Genomic DNA, 16,826 nt, shown 5'->3' with positions numbered 1-16,826 from the left:
AAATTTGCACGAGTCTTCAATTATTGGATATTCTATTCATCAGCTGTTTTGAAATTATTTTATTAGTATGATTAATGATTTATATATCTTGATTTTATTGACTGTTTCATGGGGAATGGAGAAATTTTTGTTTTTCCATTGTGCACTGTAGAGTCTGGCGTGTTGCGTTTTACAGTTCAGTTTTTGTCTGCACATTTCTATTTATACTTTATGTAGCTTTATTCTGGGTATTTGGTGAGGATTTGTGTTCTGCATGCAAAGTTTGAGATGAAGCATTCTTTTAGCATGTGGTTTCTCTGTAGGGGATCAGTAGTAGCTTGGCCTGTTCTATTTACCTGATAGGAGGTGTATTGATATTTTAGATTCTGGTGTAATCTTTGTGGCATTCTTTTTCATAGGTAGTGTTGTTATTCTTTGGGAGGACCATGCCAAAACATATTACAATATGTGTGATGCCATATGAATTCCAAGATGCAAAGTTTTATCATTGGCATCACAACAGTGCATGAAATTATCACAAAGTGTATATTAAATTTTACCTCAGAATGTCATTTTTCATGTAAAATGTGTTGTTATAAATGCATAATTTAAAATTGTGTATGGGGAGGTGCACCAGGCTGTAAGGTTTGCCTAGGGTGCCTAATACCCTTGCACCGGCCCTGATCAGGAGTAGAGTTGTATGCACAAAAATGTGCACCAGCCAAGCACACCTTATTGCATTGGGGCCTGAATTAGATCAACATGATCTCCCTGCCTGCTGTAAACTTGCTGCATGCCATCATGCACTGCACAGCAATTTTCCCCATATCTGTAACAAGTGGCGCCTATAGCAGGGTAATCACCTTTGTGAGGCTAGAAACCTCCACAGTTGTACCACGTCACGGTCATTATGTTGCCAATCGGATGCCAGCTTTTCTTAAATAGTCTGCCACCTGAGGAAAGCACGATTGGTTCCAGGTAGAATATTTCTTACGCAGCCTGTAGGCAGTCTCTCCACTAGACACACTGCCGTGCTCTTATTTCCCAAGCCTGATAATCTGAGATTACATTTGCCTGTGCAAAGTCCAGCAATTAGAGAAACATCTGGGGATCTCGAGAATTTGTTTCCTCAATTCAGTGGAGGAAAAACCTTATATAATCTGTCCTCTTGTCTCGTAATCCTCACCTGCAAACTCCTATGACCTTGCAAGGTGGTGTAATCTGTACGGAAATCATCCATGTTTTCACCTTCTAGCTGGTGTGCTTGAACAAATGAATACTATTTAATGTGTCCTTCTAGGACTGATTTCTCAGTCTTTCCTCTCCAGTGTCTCGTAGGATTTTGACAATGTATGATGCACTTCCCCTTTCCTACAAAATGCAGCAGAACTGCCTGCTTACTAATAGCGTCACCTTCCTTCAACAGAAGGAAAATATTTTCCATTCAAACCAAATTTGCCACCTTGGTTCTAGAATGAATCTAGAGATTCATGAATAGAAAATTCTGGAAAGTGCAGGATCATGCTATAAAGTTTCAAATTAAAAAAAAAAATCACTTACAATTGCAGGGAGGTGTTCTGCATAGACTGAGGCTCCTTTAAACTGTTGGGCTGAGAGTGCCACACAAGATGGCTGCTTTCAGAGGTTGTTGTGGCCCTCACATAAGCCACACACCCTGGTTGGCTGCTGCTGCACACAGAGAGCATGAAGCTGCAGGCTTGGAAAACTGGAAGAGCGCACAAGCAGAAAACAGCATTCAGCATAAAATAAGAATACTGTAAGCTGACAGCCTGACTTCACATGGTAGGGGAACTAGTACCTTGATGCAGTTCAAAATAATCAGAAGCACAAATCTTTGCAAAAAAAAGTTAAAGAGATTTAAAAAAAAAAAAAAAACAAAAACAAAAAAAAAAAACCCACCACCTGTTCTGGTTTGTCTTGCTCTTTTTCCAGGGTTTTTGGGTTTTTTGTTTTTTTAATTACTGCATGGTTTTTGCCTTTTTTGTAGTTTTGGTGCTTGGGTTTCCTCATCACTGCTGTGACCCCTTTTTGAGGCTTTGTTACACGGATCTCACACGGGCAGATACAGTACAGTGCGCTCCGATGGAATGCACTGTTAACCTGCCATTGGATGTGCGTTTTCCCTTACCCCTTATTCAGTAAGGGGCGGAAAACGCGTCCAACCCGCCAAACCTAATAGTGCCCTCAACATGCAAATGCATGTTGAGGGCACTATTAGGTATTCCCGCGCGATTCAGTAAGTAAAATGTGCAGCCAAGCTGCACATTTTACTTTCAGAAATTAGCGCTTACCCAACGGTAGGCACTAATTTCTTCGGGCACCGGGAAAGTGCACAGAAAAGCAGTAAAAAAAGAAAAAAAAAATTTTAAATGGGCCGGCGGCTGTCTGGTTGAAAACTGGACGCTCAATTTTGCCAGCATCCGGTTTCCAAGCCCATAGCTGTCAGCGGGCTCAAGAACCAATGCCAACAAAATTGAGCATCGGCTGTCAAACCCGCTGACAGCTGCCGCTCCGGGCCAAAAGGAGGCGCTAGGGACGCGCTAGTGTCCCTAGCACCTCCTTTTGCCCATTTCTACCGCCAGGCCTCATTTAAATACTGTATTGCGTGCACAGACGAGTGGCCTGTGCGCACGCCGGGAGAACAGGCATTCGCCCGCTCTCCCGCGGACTTTACTGAATCGGCCCGACAGATAGGTAGCAGGTTCCTTTAATTCCATGCATAATAATACTTTATTCTCATTTCCCTGTACAGAAAAACATCCATCAGCAGCCCTGGATTAACCATTAAGCAAAATAAGCACGTGCACAGAGCACCAAGGGAAGGGGGGCAACACAGAGTATTGAAATTTTGCATTTCTTCTATTGCCCCCTAGTTATAAGTAAATAATTTGCTTATATTGCTTACTGCTATTTAGTGTTAAATAAATATAAAAATTGCAAAGTTTATATTTAATACAGTTGTGGGGTCTGGCCTGGTAGAAAACTGAATGTTTAACCTCTTATTTCACTTTCAGCCCTTATTGAGTCTTAATGTCGTCAGTTAAGCAATGGAAGGGCTGAGGGGGCACCGTTGCTGGGCTGTGCTTAGGGCACCAGTCGGCCTTAATCCAGCCCCGGTCAGGTACTTCCTGCCGCTCCCATCCCATCCCCTCTCCCTTTACCCTTTCAGTCTTCCCTGAAAAACACAGTAAAGATCACGCTGGTTGTCCTGGCATTAAAGGCCTCACCAAAGACCTGGATAGGTCATCATCTGAACACTACACCCAAGTGCCACTAAACCAAGCTAAAATAAATAACGCCTAGTCAGAGTAGCAAGCTACCCCACACCCTCCAAATAGCACAACAGAATAACCAGATGTGTCGAGGTGGGGGGGGGGGGGGTTCATGGCTTTGGAAGCCTTCGTATTTGTTTTTTGGCAAAATAATTATAAATGAATATGAATTTTCCCTTTCAGATCCATCCAATCTCCTCTCTGCCCCCTCTCCTCCCTCACCTGGCAGCCTATACCCATACACCAGGATAAAGCAAATGCATGAACGAACGCTGCGAAGCATCACAAGGTGCTAGAATGCCAGCCCCGGCTTCTTTTGCCATTAACACGTCTGCAGCGCTTGCTGGGCTCTCCAGAATCCGGTTAACTTTACGATTAACTGCCGGAACCACTGCATCGTGGGCCAGCTCCGTACCATCCATCAGTGCCCCGGCCACAGATGGGAAAGAACTCTGTCCTCAGGATTAAGAGCCAAGGCACAGCCACAGCACAAAAACAAGCTGGCAGTGCTTCGGAGATTTCATCCTCATCACTGAACTGCTTAGAGCAACTAGGACCAGTATCACACACCTACGGCCAAGAGCCCTGAAGCCCTGCCTCGCTTACACTCAACTTTATCAGGAGGGCTCCTTGGGGCACCAGGGCCCAGGGCAGTTACTCTACTTGTCCCCCACCCCCCCATCTCCTTAAAACCAGACCTGACAGCAGCCCATTTCCTGGAGGTGCTTTTCTTGTTTTCACCGTTTTTGCTCTTACTCTTTGGTCTCCTTTCTTTTTTTTTTCGTCTTTATATTTTCTTATTCTTTAAAGATAAAAAAGTGCATCCCTTTTATTAGGATCAGAACCCCTGGTTCTCAGAACCACCTTTCCTGAGCCCATTCTTCAGCTGTTAATTCTAGATTTGATATGTATAATTTAGTGGGGGGATTGCAAACTGGTTAAAAGGCAGGAATCAGAGTAGGATGAAATGGTCTTTTTGGAGGGGTGCCTCAGGGATCTGTACTTGGACTGGTGATTTTTAATATATTTATAAATGATCTGGAAAGGGGTACAATGAGTGAGGGGGATCAAATTTCCAGATGACACAAAATTGTGCAGAGTAGTTAAATCTCATGCAGATTGTGATAAATTGCAGGAGGACCTTGTGAGACTGGAAGATTGGGCTTCCAAATGGCAGAAATTTAATGTGGACAAGTGCAAGGTGATGCATATAGGGAAAAATAACCCATGCTATAGTTACACAATGTTAAGTTCTATCTTAGGAGTTACCATCCAGGAAAGAGATCTAGGCGTCATAGTGAATACATTTAAATCATCAGCTCAGTGTGCTGTGGTGGTCAAAAAAGCAAACAATGTTAGGAATTATTAAGAAGGGAAAAGCAAATAAAACAGTGGATGTCATAATGTCTCCGTATCGCTCCATGGTGCCACTGTATCGCTCCTTGAATCCTGTGTGCAATTCTGGTCGCCACATCTCAAAAAAAAGATATAGTTGCACTGGAGAAAGTGCAGAGAAGGGTGACCAAAATGATAAGGGGCATGGAATGGCTGCCCTGTGAGGAAAGGCTAAAGAGTTTAGGGCTGTTCAGCTTGGAGAAGAGACAGCTGAGGGGGGGATATAACAGAAGTCTACAAAATCATGAAAGGATTTGAACAGGTTATTGTAAATCGGTTATTTACTCTCTCAGATAATAGAAGGACCAGGGGGCACTCTATGAAGTTAGCAAGTAGCTCATTTAAAACAAAAATAGAAGAACATTCTTTCACTCAGCACATAGTTAAGCTCTGGAATTCATTGCCAAAGAATGTGGTTATGGCAGTTAATGTAACTGGGTTTAAAAAAGGTTTGGATAAGTTCCTAGAGAAAAAAATCCATAAACTGCTATTAATCAATAAGGAACAGTATGAGATCTATCTAATGTTTGGGTTCTTGTGACTTGGATTGGCCACTGATGGGAACAGGATGCTGGGCTTGTTGGACCCTTGGTCTGACCCAGTATGGCCTCTCTTATGTTCTTAGGTCTGCCTGGGTGCTCCAGAAGATGCAGAACCCTTGAATTATTGAAATTCAGAATGGAGGCTAAAGAATCTGAAATGAGAAAACAGGGAAAATGGAAGCCCCAATGAAACAGCTTGTGGTGCTCCACCTGGAAACATTCAGTAAAAGGGACACAGAGATCCAAGAACAGGCTGTCAAGTAAGGTTCCCGGTGCAACGCTAGTCAGTGCTTAGTGGGATCCCACTAAAGTGGACAGTGCTGTCACCAATGGAGCACGGCTGCCACAAGCAGCTCCCAGATCACTGTGTTTGTGTTGTACCAAATTCTTAACTGGACAGAAAACAGCATGCTTTGACGTTCCTTCCCTGTTTTTGCATGGAAGCAGCTTGCTTCCGAATCGCCGTGTCCTGCTGAACAAGGGAAAGCTTTAGCTGAAGCATAATGCTGGCTGTGGTGTTCTACTCGAGCAATTTTTGCAAATTAAGGGCTTAGAGCAGTGGGTTCCCAAACCTGTCCTGAGGGACCCCCGGCCAGTCGGGTTGTCAGGATTTCCGCAGTGAATATGCATGAGAAAAAGTTTGCATTCAGTGGAGGCAGTGTATGAAAGTCTAGCTCATGCATATTTAATGTGGATATCCTGAAAAGCCGATTGGCTGAGGGTCCCCCTAAGAAAGGTTTTGGAACCTCTGCTTTAGAGCGAAGGCTTTTCGGATACAGAGTTCATTCATAGGACTGTGTGCTCCAATCTTAATATAGGATAGGGAATCAAGGGAGGAGGTTAAGTGACTTTCTCAAGGTCATACACTAAACAGCAGTAATTCGAAGCCAAGAGCAATCTGGGGTGCCCGCACTTTGGGAGAAATCCATCATCCTGCCCTGTGTACATCAGCACAAGGATTACAAGATGGCTCCAAACCAGACACAGACAATCAGTTCCGGTTTGATGCATCTAGCTTTCTGGAATTGTACTTCCTCCCATTTCTTCAAGGAAAGCAGAGCTATTGGTCCAGATGTAACAGTCCAAAGGCAAGATGGACTCCGTTCATCTCTGATGACCTAGAACCATCTGTGACAACACTAACACGAGGCTAACACACATTCTTGGGATATAGAGATAAATCAGCTTACCCAGCAGTCCTGATTCTAGCAACATGAATTACTAACTAGTGTGGATGTTAGGAACCATGTCAATTCATTCAAGGCCTGAGGCCTGGACCCCTGCTCAAATCATTAACCTGCTATCTGGCCTCTGTACTGAATATTCGTGGCTACTGACGTGGTGTGTCAGCTGATCAAGACAGATTTGTGGCAATGATGAAATTAATGCTTTGCCCAGTGCTATAAGAGGTGGTTGTTTATCTAAGCTTTAGTAAGAAGATGATTAAGGCATTCTTTTTTAGGAAAGTTTATAAATAAGTTTCATCTGTGAGATGAATTTTCTTGGCTTTCTGCATATTGTTTTTGTTGGTGCTTACATGTTTATTTTATGAATGTTATTATGCAATCTTTACTGAACAGCTGATTGGAAATTTGCGGTATATGTAAATAAATAAAACCAAGTGACCGAGGCATGCCACAATCAGATTGGAGTTAAGCAGAGAATTCCCAGTGTGACCATCAGATAATATTTGAAACCCTAAAGGTTTATGCTTCGTAACTGTCCAAAATTGCTTGGTTAGAAAATCTTGCCATGCCCCCCTACCATCTCCTTAGATAAAACAAGTTTTTGAGAGATTCGAATGTTTCCCACCAATGTGCCTGGTGGATAATTAAAATGGGTACATTAGTTTGGTGATGTAAAAGGTCACAACAGCTCTGAAGAGGAAATCGGCATGAAGTGAGTTTCCCCATTTGGGTATCACTAGCATGGAGGGGCTGGCTAGGAGTAGTTTAGGGTAACCATCAGGCTCCAAGGTGAGCTGTCCTGTCTGAAGCTCCAGAAACTGGAGCAAGGAGTCCTGTATCAATTAAGAAGGTGGCAGCCAGGCTACATTCAAAAAGGTACGCCCCTTAGTCCGAGCCAAATTAAAATCTACCATAAGGAGGGCAGGCCTTACCAAGCCAAGGACAAAAAACAGCCGATATCTTTCTCTATGGAAGTCCCACGCTGGAGACATAAGGGTTTAAATATGTCAGGAAGAAGGTCAAAGATCTGTCTAGTGTCTGTGTCCTCCTCCTATCCCTGAGCTTCACATGGGACTTCTGAAATGGCAAAAACTGACAAGAGTGAGCTTGGGGGCTCCAGTTAAAAGGGGCTTCATCTTCTTACACATCACTCTGGCCTCGGACTCGTGGCAAATAGTGAAAAATATTTAACATATTGTATCTGAGCACTATCAACATACATGAGTCATAGGCCTGCACTGTCCTAATTGTAATGAACATTACCACTAGCATATTTTTTTTTTATTGCATAATGATTTTGTTTGGAAATGTCAAGTTAATTAACATCCTTATTTCTTCTTCTGAGGCACATTTCAATCCTGATGAGCTATTGGTATTTAACACCTCTTTACTCAGTTCACCCCACCATTATGTTCCTAAGTAATTCAGGGGCTGCTGGGTTGCTTGCCATCAGAGCCCCATGCAGACAAACTAAAAAAATAGGATAGTTTATATCCAACAGGAAAGAGAGAAGGAGGTTGGTTGTTTTTTTTTTGTTTTTTAAAATAGGATGATGAAAACTATAAAACATGCAGTTCAATATAGTACAAAGCTGTAAATTGACATGATGATAGACTGGAATTTAACTCCTGTTCTGCTGCTTTAAGTTTGCACAGGGGCAGATAAGTGACCTGCTCGAGACCAGACGAGAGGTCTAGGACTGGAAGGGATCCTTCAAATGGGATAAAGCAGTGTAAGGAAAAAAGGATGTCCTGGTGCATCTCATGCTTCTGAGGACCAAAGTCTTTCCAGTCCTTGCATTTTGATTTTGTTGATCTGTAACTGTGTAAGGCCTTTTTTTTTTTTTTTACGATCAGCTCAGTTCTGGTGCACCCAGATAGAATCCTCAGCATTAAAAAGAGAACATGCAAAGTTTCTATTCACCCTTCTGAATTTGGATCATGCTGTACTGCAGTATTCCACACCCCCCGAGTAGCAGTTCAGCCTAGCCAAGATGTCCAAGATTTGAATGCTATAAGCAGTAGTGCTGCCAAAAGAGTTTTTGGGGTTTTTGGGTTTTTTTGCAATAATTAACTATCAATTAAAAAAATGATAATGATTCCAAATTAGTTTCTGTTTATTTCATTCTTGAGTAGAAAGATGCATCTGAGTAGAGTTTTTAATCTTTAGTTACGTCCTCCATTGTAGATTTAAATAAATCTGCATGATCTGGGTCTGACACTCAGAAAACCCAGAGTCAGTATTACACTTCCAGTTGCACAAAGTGTAAAAATGTGGTTTAATTCATAAACACAAAAATGTGAAAGAAGGCAAGAATCTTAAAAAAAACAAAAAAGTGCACACATCTAAAACTATAAGAAACACATCATCTTTGGATAAAGGAAGCCTATGAGTAAAACCAACAGGAAGGAGGAGCAAGCCAAGAATTGGGCACATTGATATTTTGAGGACTGTGGCTGTGATCTTAAAAGCAGAGAAAATATTTGAATAAAAGTTACAGAGACAGGAATTTCTTTTGGATGGAGCAGCCCCACACAACCTACGATACCAAAGCGGTTATTAACAATGAAAAGCAAAAAAACTCTTTCAGTGCATCTTTGCTTGAACCAGACGGGTCTCCGCCCTTGGAAAAAAAAAATGTGCACAAAACAACTCTGAAGAAAAACATGAATCACTCAATGCATATCAGTTCCCAACAGCCATGCAATTAACAGAAGTTTTTTTCACAGTATAATTATACATATCTTAATGCAATTACCATCTCTGTATTTTGTACATTAAACAGTAGGCAACCTAACGGAATGGAGATGTTTTCTGTGTCTGCACATTCCTGGAAATAGCACATTTTAAGCAGCTTAGTCTTTGGGGCATTTTTTTTTTTTTTTTACACAAGAGGGAAAAAAACCCAGACTGAAAAAAAAAAAAAAAGGATTGTTAATAACTGAGCAAAGATCACCCACTATCCTTCCCTCCCTAACCATATTCACTGTGAAGACAACACACATGAATGTCACACTAGCAACAACTTCTAGGACAGCAAAAAAAAAAAAAAAAAAAGCATTAAATCCAGAGAAGCCTTTGTCCCTCCCTTCTCATCCCATTCACCCATCCTTCATGACTGGAGAAAGCCACCCACTTGCCCCATTCTTAAGGAGGGTTATTAGGCAGATTAAAATTCCAAAGCTTTGTCTACTGGAGCACAGTTAAAGAATCCAAATTGGATTCCAACTTTTTCTCAGCCTCCAGACACGTTCCCCAATTGAGGGAAGATAGGAGGTGCCTGGGGGAAGAGACTTTACAGCACAAGTCAAAAATCACACACTATATTGTACAGGGTCATGATTTAAAAAAAAAAAACAAATGAGACAAAAATACATTTGACTCAGATCATGTTTTCCTGTTTTGCTGAGTCATACGAAGGACCTCTTAACTATTTTCTTTTTTGGCTATGGATGGTTGCCATCGTACCACTAGAGACTAATCAGCGTGCTGCTAAAAACTCAAACTAGCTGTTCAGGGTAATGCTATAGTCAGCTCTGGCCCTCAGAAGGTTGACAGTCCCTGAACGTCAGTCTTTGTCCTTATTAAGGAGCCCATGAGGGTTTCTCCCAGGTGAAACTTTGTAATGATAAACAAAGCCCCAGCACTCTTGGTGCTGGTAGGGCTATTTGGAAAGCACACACAAGATGCATCAATCCTCCCTAGACCTGACTGTCCACACAATCACCTCCATTCACATAAATGGAAACTTTAATGATATTCATTTCCCAGCCATTTACGAGTTTACTAATAAATAAATTGTACTGGAGCAACTGGCTACCATGGACAAACATCCATAATGCAAAGCTGGAGGGGCCCTGTGTTTTTCTGCCATTCTGTAGCCCTTTTCTGCTCTGTATGTCACCATCAGGAATGGAAAATTTCCAGGATACTTTAAAAAAAAAAACAAAAAACGGTACCTGCCACTGGCCCAGGCCCAGAAAGAGCTGCTGCTACCACTGCAGCAGCTCTGGACCAGAACAGAGCCACCACTGCCACTACAGACTAGCCAGAAAGGGAAAGACAAAAAAATCAAGCAAGAAAAAAAAAAGGCAAAAAAAAATCCAGACAACAAAATCCAAGTGATAAAAACAAAGCAGAGCAAAAATGAGACAAAAATGCAACAAAAAGCCCAAGAAACAGGCAAAAAAGGTTGGCCATCTAAGTTTTCTAAATTTTTTTGAACCCCTGTTCTAAATGATCATAAAACAAATGTCCATGGTTCCATCTAATCATGCTGCCAGATCTCTGAAAACTAGTTGGTAGTAGGTAGCAAAATGTTCCCTTTTTTTTTTTTTTCCATTTTCCATATCATTCACTATGAGGTCTATTCACACAAATCCTTTTTGACCTCTGGAAGTCAAACAGAAGTTTAAAAAAAAGCCCAAACAAAACAAAAAGGCCTCCGGCAATTTTGGATCCACCAGAGCATCAAAACTGGACTGGATTAACCCAGGACCTCCTGGTTTTCAAAGGCTCCGTTTCTGACCCTCTCAGCAGACTTGAGGGTTAAGTTAGCACGCACATCGCCTACACTCCGATTTAAGATTTTAATCCCTCTGGAGAGGAGACTTTTTTTTCTAACCAAAAGACTTCTCTCATCTAACGCGCCGTGCACATTATGAGCTACAAAGACATACTAGCAGCCATACAAACCATATAGATTTTTGCTAGAGAATGTAATGATTTCCCCTTAATAATTTGGCACTGGCAAAACTGCAAATTCCAGAAGAGTACAAAAGGTAGGATCTAATCTTGTAAACATTCAAATACTCTTGAAAAAAGAAAAAACAAATACTAGCACCTATTCTTCTCCTTCATTCAGTGCTGTTGACTTTGTGGAAGTCTATCAGAGTGCAGTTATTTGCTATCTTTTCAGGGCTATGGCGTACCTGACAATCAGATATTAAGCAAACATAGCTGTAGGAACAAATACTTGTTACAGACGCTTCAACAATGCTGTGAGCTGCAACAGCAGAGAGGTTCCCTATGTGCCAGAGGGGGGATGAAAGTTCGGCAGGCACCCAGATGTGGGGTTGTATAGGTGGTTAAGTGCTTATGACTCTGTTCCAAGACAAAACCGTTCCGGCTGGTGATTTTAAACTTGCAATTCTGGAAGTGCCCACGCTCTCTTAACTCCTGCAAAAGGCCCCCTTCCCCTCAGTCCCTCCTTTCTTAATGCCCCACCAGCTGTTGTCTCCTCTAGAGGCTGGAAAATATATGCAAAATTGTACCGACTGCCATTCCCCAGCCTTGGAGTCTACGAACAGCAGCAGCACTCAACAGGAGCAGGTTTGGTCAAAGAGTTTCTGATTTTTAAGAAACATGCAGCTAAATGCCCCAATTAATCGGACGCTATTACTCCTTCAAGGGGCAAAAACGAATTGCTCTGGATGGAATTGATTTTTCATCTGGCTGGTGCATTCTTGCCTGCAAGATGAAATGGCGATAGGGCACAGAAATGAGGGAACATACATTTGCAATGCTCAAAATTTCAGTTTTTGACTACTGCACAGTCTGCGCACGAAAACTCACAAGCAAAAGATACTCAGACAGGCTTCTATATTAAGAAAGTCTCTCGTTCGGGAGGAAACCCAGTGAGGCAGCCCAGCATGAAATAGCTTTTTAAGTTAAGGCATTTCAGTTTCACCAAATCAGCCACCTTCAAACACAAAACAAACAAAAAAAAAAAACCCACCCCAAAAAAACACATTTATGCGATTTGCAAACTCGGGGATTAGGCCATAGGGAAGGAATCAAAATCTACAAAGCGTGTGTGAAACTTTATAATCACTGTCAGAGTTCTAGCACTTCTGGCGAAAAATAAATGGACTCTGCCGGGCCTGATAAATCTAATCTATTGGGTCAACAAAAGACTTATGCAGAGACCAGGACCACAGGTCCCTTTCTTGACACATGGCATCCAATTGTAGTCACAACGCTAAATTATCAATACTGCAGTTTCATTTTGCCATTTAAAAAAAACAAAAAAAAAAACACACCCACAAATTATGGCGTCTGCCTTTGCTACATATAGGAACTCATCACTTGGCATTAATGCAGTACTGGCACCTGGTGTCTTCCAACTATCGACTCACCAGTTTATCTGCTCTCTTGCTTCCTTTTTTTTTTTTAATGGATTTCTACATCTGTGTTTAATATTAATTTATTTATATTTTTAGACTTGCTTTGAGCAGAAAAGGTGCACAATGGTCACACATGCCAGTTGTAATGCTTCCTTGAGTTTCTTGTATTATAGACCTGCTTTCTATGTATCCAAAATACAAAATTATGGGAATGGGATTCTACTTAAGATTTCTGATAGCGAGAATAGCAAATCCAGGAGGAGCTTTCAAAATATGTAACTAATCTATATCTCAGCAAGCACCAAATGCAAATGGAAAATGAAAGGAGGATTTTGTTTTTTTTTCACTGCCACATAAGTTATCCAAATAGTGCTTTGGTGGACACTGCTGCTTTAAATGGGAGATTCCTGCTCGGCTGAATCTTCCTGGAGTATTCTGGTTTTCCTTCTGCTGGTCTTTTACTAGCCTGGACCAAACCATCGGTGAGATTGTAGAAAGGCAGGGGGCCAGGCGGGGGTCGGACGGTATGCTGAGGAAAGCGGAACTGTCAAGGGGCTCAAATTGCAGGCTTCATCCTTATGTAGCAAACGGTGGACCATTCCCTTAGCAAGCAAGCCAAGGTGATGCTTCCAGACAAGACGATGTCAATATGGAAACACCTTTTGCTTTTGGATATGGAGAGCGCAAATCACGGTGGAAAACGCCATTGGTAAGTCTCTAACGCCAGCCCAGGCTGCTGCCAGTAATGCCCCTTGCACACTCACTTTGCTTTTTTTTTTTCCGGGCACAGTGATATAGTTTTCCCCGACGGGAGTTAATGCTGCTAGCTGCCCCCACATCCATCTAATCCCTAGAATGCTGAGCGCCTGGCAAGGAAATTCTGCTCCTTACAACGGATTTCACTAGACAAAACCAGCTCAACTGGCTCATGAGGAAAGTTTGCCTCCATTGTGGAAATCATGCCATTTAGCTTGGGGGGGGGGGGGGGGGGGAGGGAGCATAGCCAGCTCTCCCCTCCCCCATACAATCACACCCTCCTGTCTCTTGCATCGGAATGCTGAAAACAGCCAGATGTGTAGGTAAAGCTTCCTTTCCCTTATTAACCAGTCCATCCACACACACACAGTGCGAAAGGATCAAGAGATCGGGCGACTGTATAATTCTCTCCAGATCACGGCTAAGCCGCCTGTTCAACCAGAGCTTGTGTGTAAGTGCCCCTGAGACTGCATAATCTATATATGTGTCTGTATGTGTGTGTGTGTGTGTGTGTGTGTGTTGGGGGGGGGCACATAGCTTAACCTGCCAACCCCTCGTCTTTCACCAGCCGACACTTCGCCTCCCCCCCCCCCAAAAAAAAGATCTCGCTACCATTAGGGAAAGAAATTAAAACGTTTCTTCATAAACCTTGCTCCGATCCATTTGCATTCTTGATTTTGCAACCCCTTCTTTGCATAATATAATACGTGTAGCTGGCTTCCCGCAAGCTTTCTCATATGCAATTAACAAATCTGAAAATTTACACCTTCCAAGTTGCTTCTGCACCGCCCGTAAAGAGAAGGAATTTCAGCTCTCCTGAAGCAGAAGAGGCTTTAGGTACATAACTGCTGACATTACATTTCCAGATCGCTACTGCCCCTCCCCCCCCCCCCCAACACATACACAAGATACCCACGTATGCAAATACTACATCTGATGCCCCCAAGCATGTATTCATAAGCGCAAAATGCGAGAAAGCCTTCAGCACATCTGGCCAGATGTATTAAAAAAAAAAAAGACACAACAGCCAGAAAAGAGACGCATTTCCAAAGTTGCTGAACTCCAGATGATCGCAGATAGGTATATTAATGCTAAGTAGGAGACTGGAGCTCTCTCCCATAGGATGAATCCTTTGCATCCAAACTAAAGCAGTGAAAATGCACCCCTACTCCCCCTCCCCCTTTACAAAGCAAAACAGCGGGGCGGAGACAGAAAGACCCCTGCCTCCCACCTCAACTGCACGAGAATATCATGCAATTTTTTTAAAATTCTACTTATAGACGTCTATCTCAGGGTAAACGTGTTATTTCCCATTTAAAAGGGGTTTTGAGGAGGGAGCACTGTGGGAGCAAAACGCTAATTGCAGTTTTGAAAATAAATTAAAAAAAAAATCTCCATCCTGTTCTTGCTCAGTTCGTTTCCCCCATTATACTCTTAGTCACTTTGCGCCGCTCTGTTATTTTCTCCTTCCTGTATTTTCGCAGACTCCCAACCCTGGAAAGAGATCAGCACAATACCGTACCACCATCGCCTCTCTCTAAGACAAGACAAATAAAACGGCTACGCACTGCAGCTCTTAAAGCCAGCGGAGAGAAAGAGAGAGAGAGAAAAAAAAAGGTTTCTCATCCTTCCCGGCTTCTCTTAACAAAAGGGTGAGAAGCCGGCATTATGTTACCGGCGCTGCTATTTCCAGGACCGGATCCCTACACCCTTTCACGTGTGGTTATCCAGAGAATGCGGAGCTCCAGGCTGCCGCACTCAGCCCTTATGTTCACCCTGAACGTTTCACTTTAATGCGCGCAGAAGAGTTTTCGCCGTGTCACTCCCAGGGCAGGCTCTTCGTTTTTCCCATATTTTAGCAAAGCATAAATTTCTGTAGCTCTTCCTCTTTTTTTTTCCTCCAGATCCGAATTACAGAGCTGCTTCATTTCGGCTCTTGCATCGCCCTGCTTTCCCCTCCAGGCAATTTCCTAGCTCAGTAACCCCTTGGCTATTTACACTCTCAGCTGCCCCCCCTAAAACTCCTCTCCTTCCACCCCGAGAAATTCTGGGAATGGATTTTGTCGCATTTAAAGTCCATCCCAACCCGACTCCTCCCGCCCCCCCCTTCCCGATTTTGCCTAGGCGGCGATCAGAGCTGTGCTGCACACTTCTCCCCGCATCCCTCCGCTTTCCCGATTTCCTTTTCTTTCTAGTTTCTGCTTCACTACGAAAAAGAACAAAACACATACACACACACACATGCATGCATATAAACAATGTACATATAAGGAGCCATCCTAAGCAGAAGCCCCCAAACTACCCTCCAGATGCGATCAAGAAATAGAATTAAAAGAAAAGTGCAAACATTACATCGACCAACTGCAGCCCTGCCTCCCCGAGCGCAGAAATGCAGAACAGTGGAGGATTTCTGCCAACAGTTACGGAGCTCGGGATCGCCCACTACATAAGGAATAAAGAAGGCATCCTTCAGCTTCCCACCCACGGCGTGATCGGGGCTGGGGAGGGCGAAAGTTGGCTGTCGTTACTTACGGCGTGGAGCGGACGCGCCTGCCATCCTTCAGCCCCCGAACTCCGGGCTCGCCCTCCTCCGCTACAATGTAGCCGCTCAGCATGAATGGGATGGAATGCGGCGTAAGCTTCCAAGGCAACTCCAGCCTCGCTTTGGCTCCCCCCAGCGAGTGCTAGGCGGCGCGGCTCTTACCTGCAGCGGGCGCCCGCGAGAGAAGGGGAGGGGCCCGGCTGAGGCGCCTCTTAAAGGGGCGAGGGCCGCGCCGCCTCGCCTTAAAAGGGCTACGGGCTACATGCAACGGTACCAGCGCGCGGGGTCTGTGGCGGAGGGAGGGAGTGAAGAGTTTCTGGCCATTCTTTAAATTAATTTCATGCAGTTCTAGCTATACATTTGCAACGCACTCAAGTAGGGCCTTTTTTTTCATGACAGGTGCGCCCTTAAACAGGCGCTTGGAGTGCAGCAAATATATTTCCTTTGCATGATGTTTATTGGTTTGGATTGGAGCTGAATCTTAAAAATCAAGTTTATTCTGAGATCTGATGGTTCTTTAAAGGAGTTTCAACACAGCCGGCAAATATTTTAATTTTCCACTGCTGCTCCTTGGTTACTCTATATAAATGCAAATTGAATAGTATTTAACAGTCTTTCCCCCAAGTCATAGCCATTAAAACATAATTCCTCCAGCTTAAACATAGACTCTTGATTGCTGATTCATTTTACCACTTACAAAAATACAGTTGACCGAGACCAAATTAAAACAAGCAAACAAAAAAAAAAAAAAACGCAGGGCAACTAAGGTCAAAACAAGAAGCTTGAAAATAAAGTTGGAGGCAATAAAGTTCCAAAAATAAATATAATTTAAAATATTGTATCATATATAATTTAAGACTTGTTTAGTGACTTTTTCATTACGGGGTATCATATTGGATTTTTTAACTGTTTTATTACTTTTGTATTAATGCAGCAGAGACCTTTTCTGAGAAAAGCTTAGGGGGTATAGTAAAATATTTTATCTCTGTTTTGCCAGGTTGTTTGTA

General features: G+C 42.9%; 1 protein-coding gene across 7 annotated transcripts in view; it reads right to left on the bottom strand.

Annotated features, from left to right (window-relative positions):
* The window catches only part of PLXNA1 (plexin A1), a 644,822-nt gene extending 628,888 nt beyond the window's left edge, over positions 1 to 15,934 (bottom strand). For all 7 annotated transcript variants that reach the window (XM_029601328.1, XM_029601329.1, XM_029601330.1 and 4 more), the window contains exon 1: positions 15,810 to 15,934. The gene's annotated coding sequence lies outside the window, so the exon portion shown is untranslated. The remainder of the gene's footprint in view (positions 1 to 15,809) is intronic.
* Positions 15,935 to 16,826: the final 892 nt, after the last annotated feature.

The sequence above is a fragment of the Rhinatrema bivittatum genome, chromosome 4 (genome assembly GCF_901001135.1).
Source record: "Rhinatrema bivittatum chromosome 4, aRhiBiv1.1, whole genome shotgun sequence".
Taxonomy (NCBI): Eukaryota; Metazoa; Chordata; class Amphibia; order Gymnophiona; family Rhinatrematidae; genus Rhinatrema; species Rhinatrema bivittatum.
This window is presented reverse-complemented; position numbering and strand designations above follow the sequence as displayed.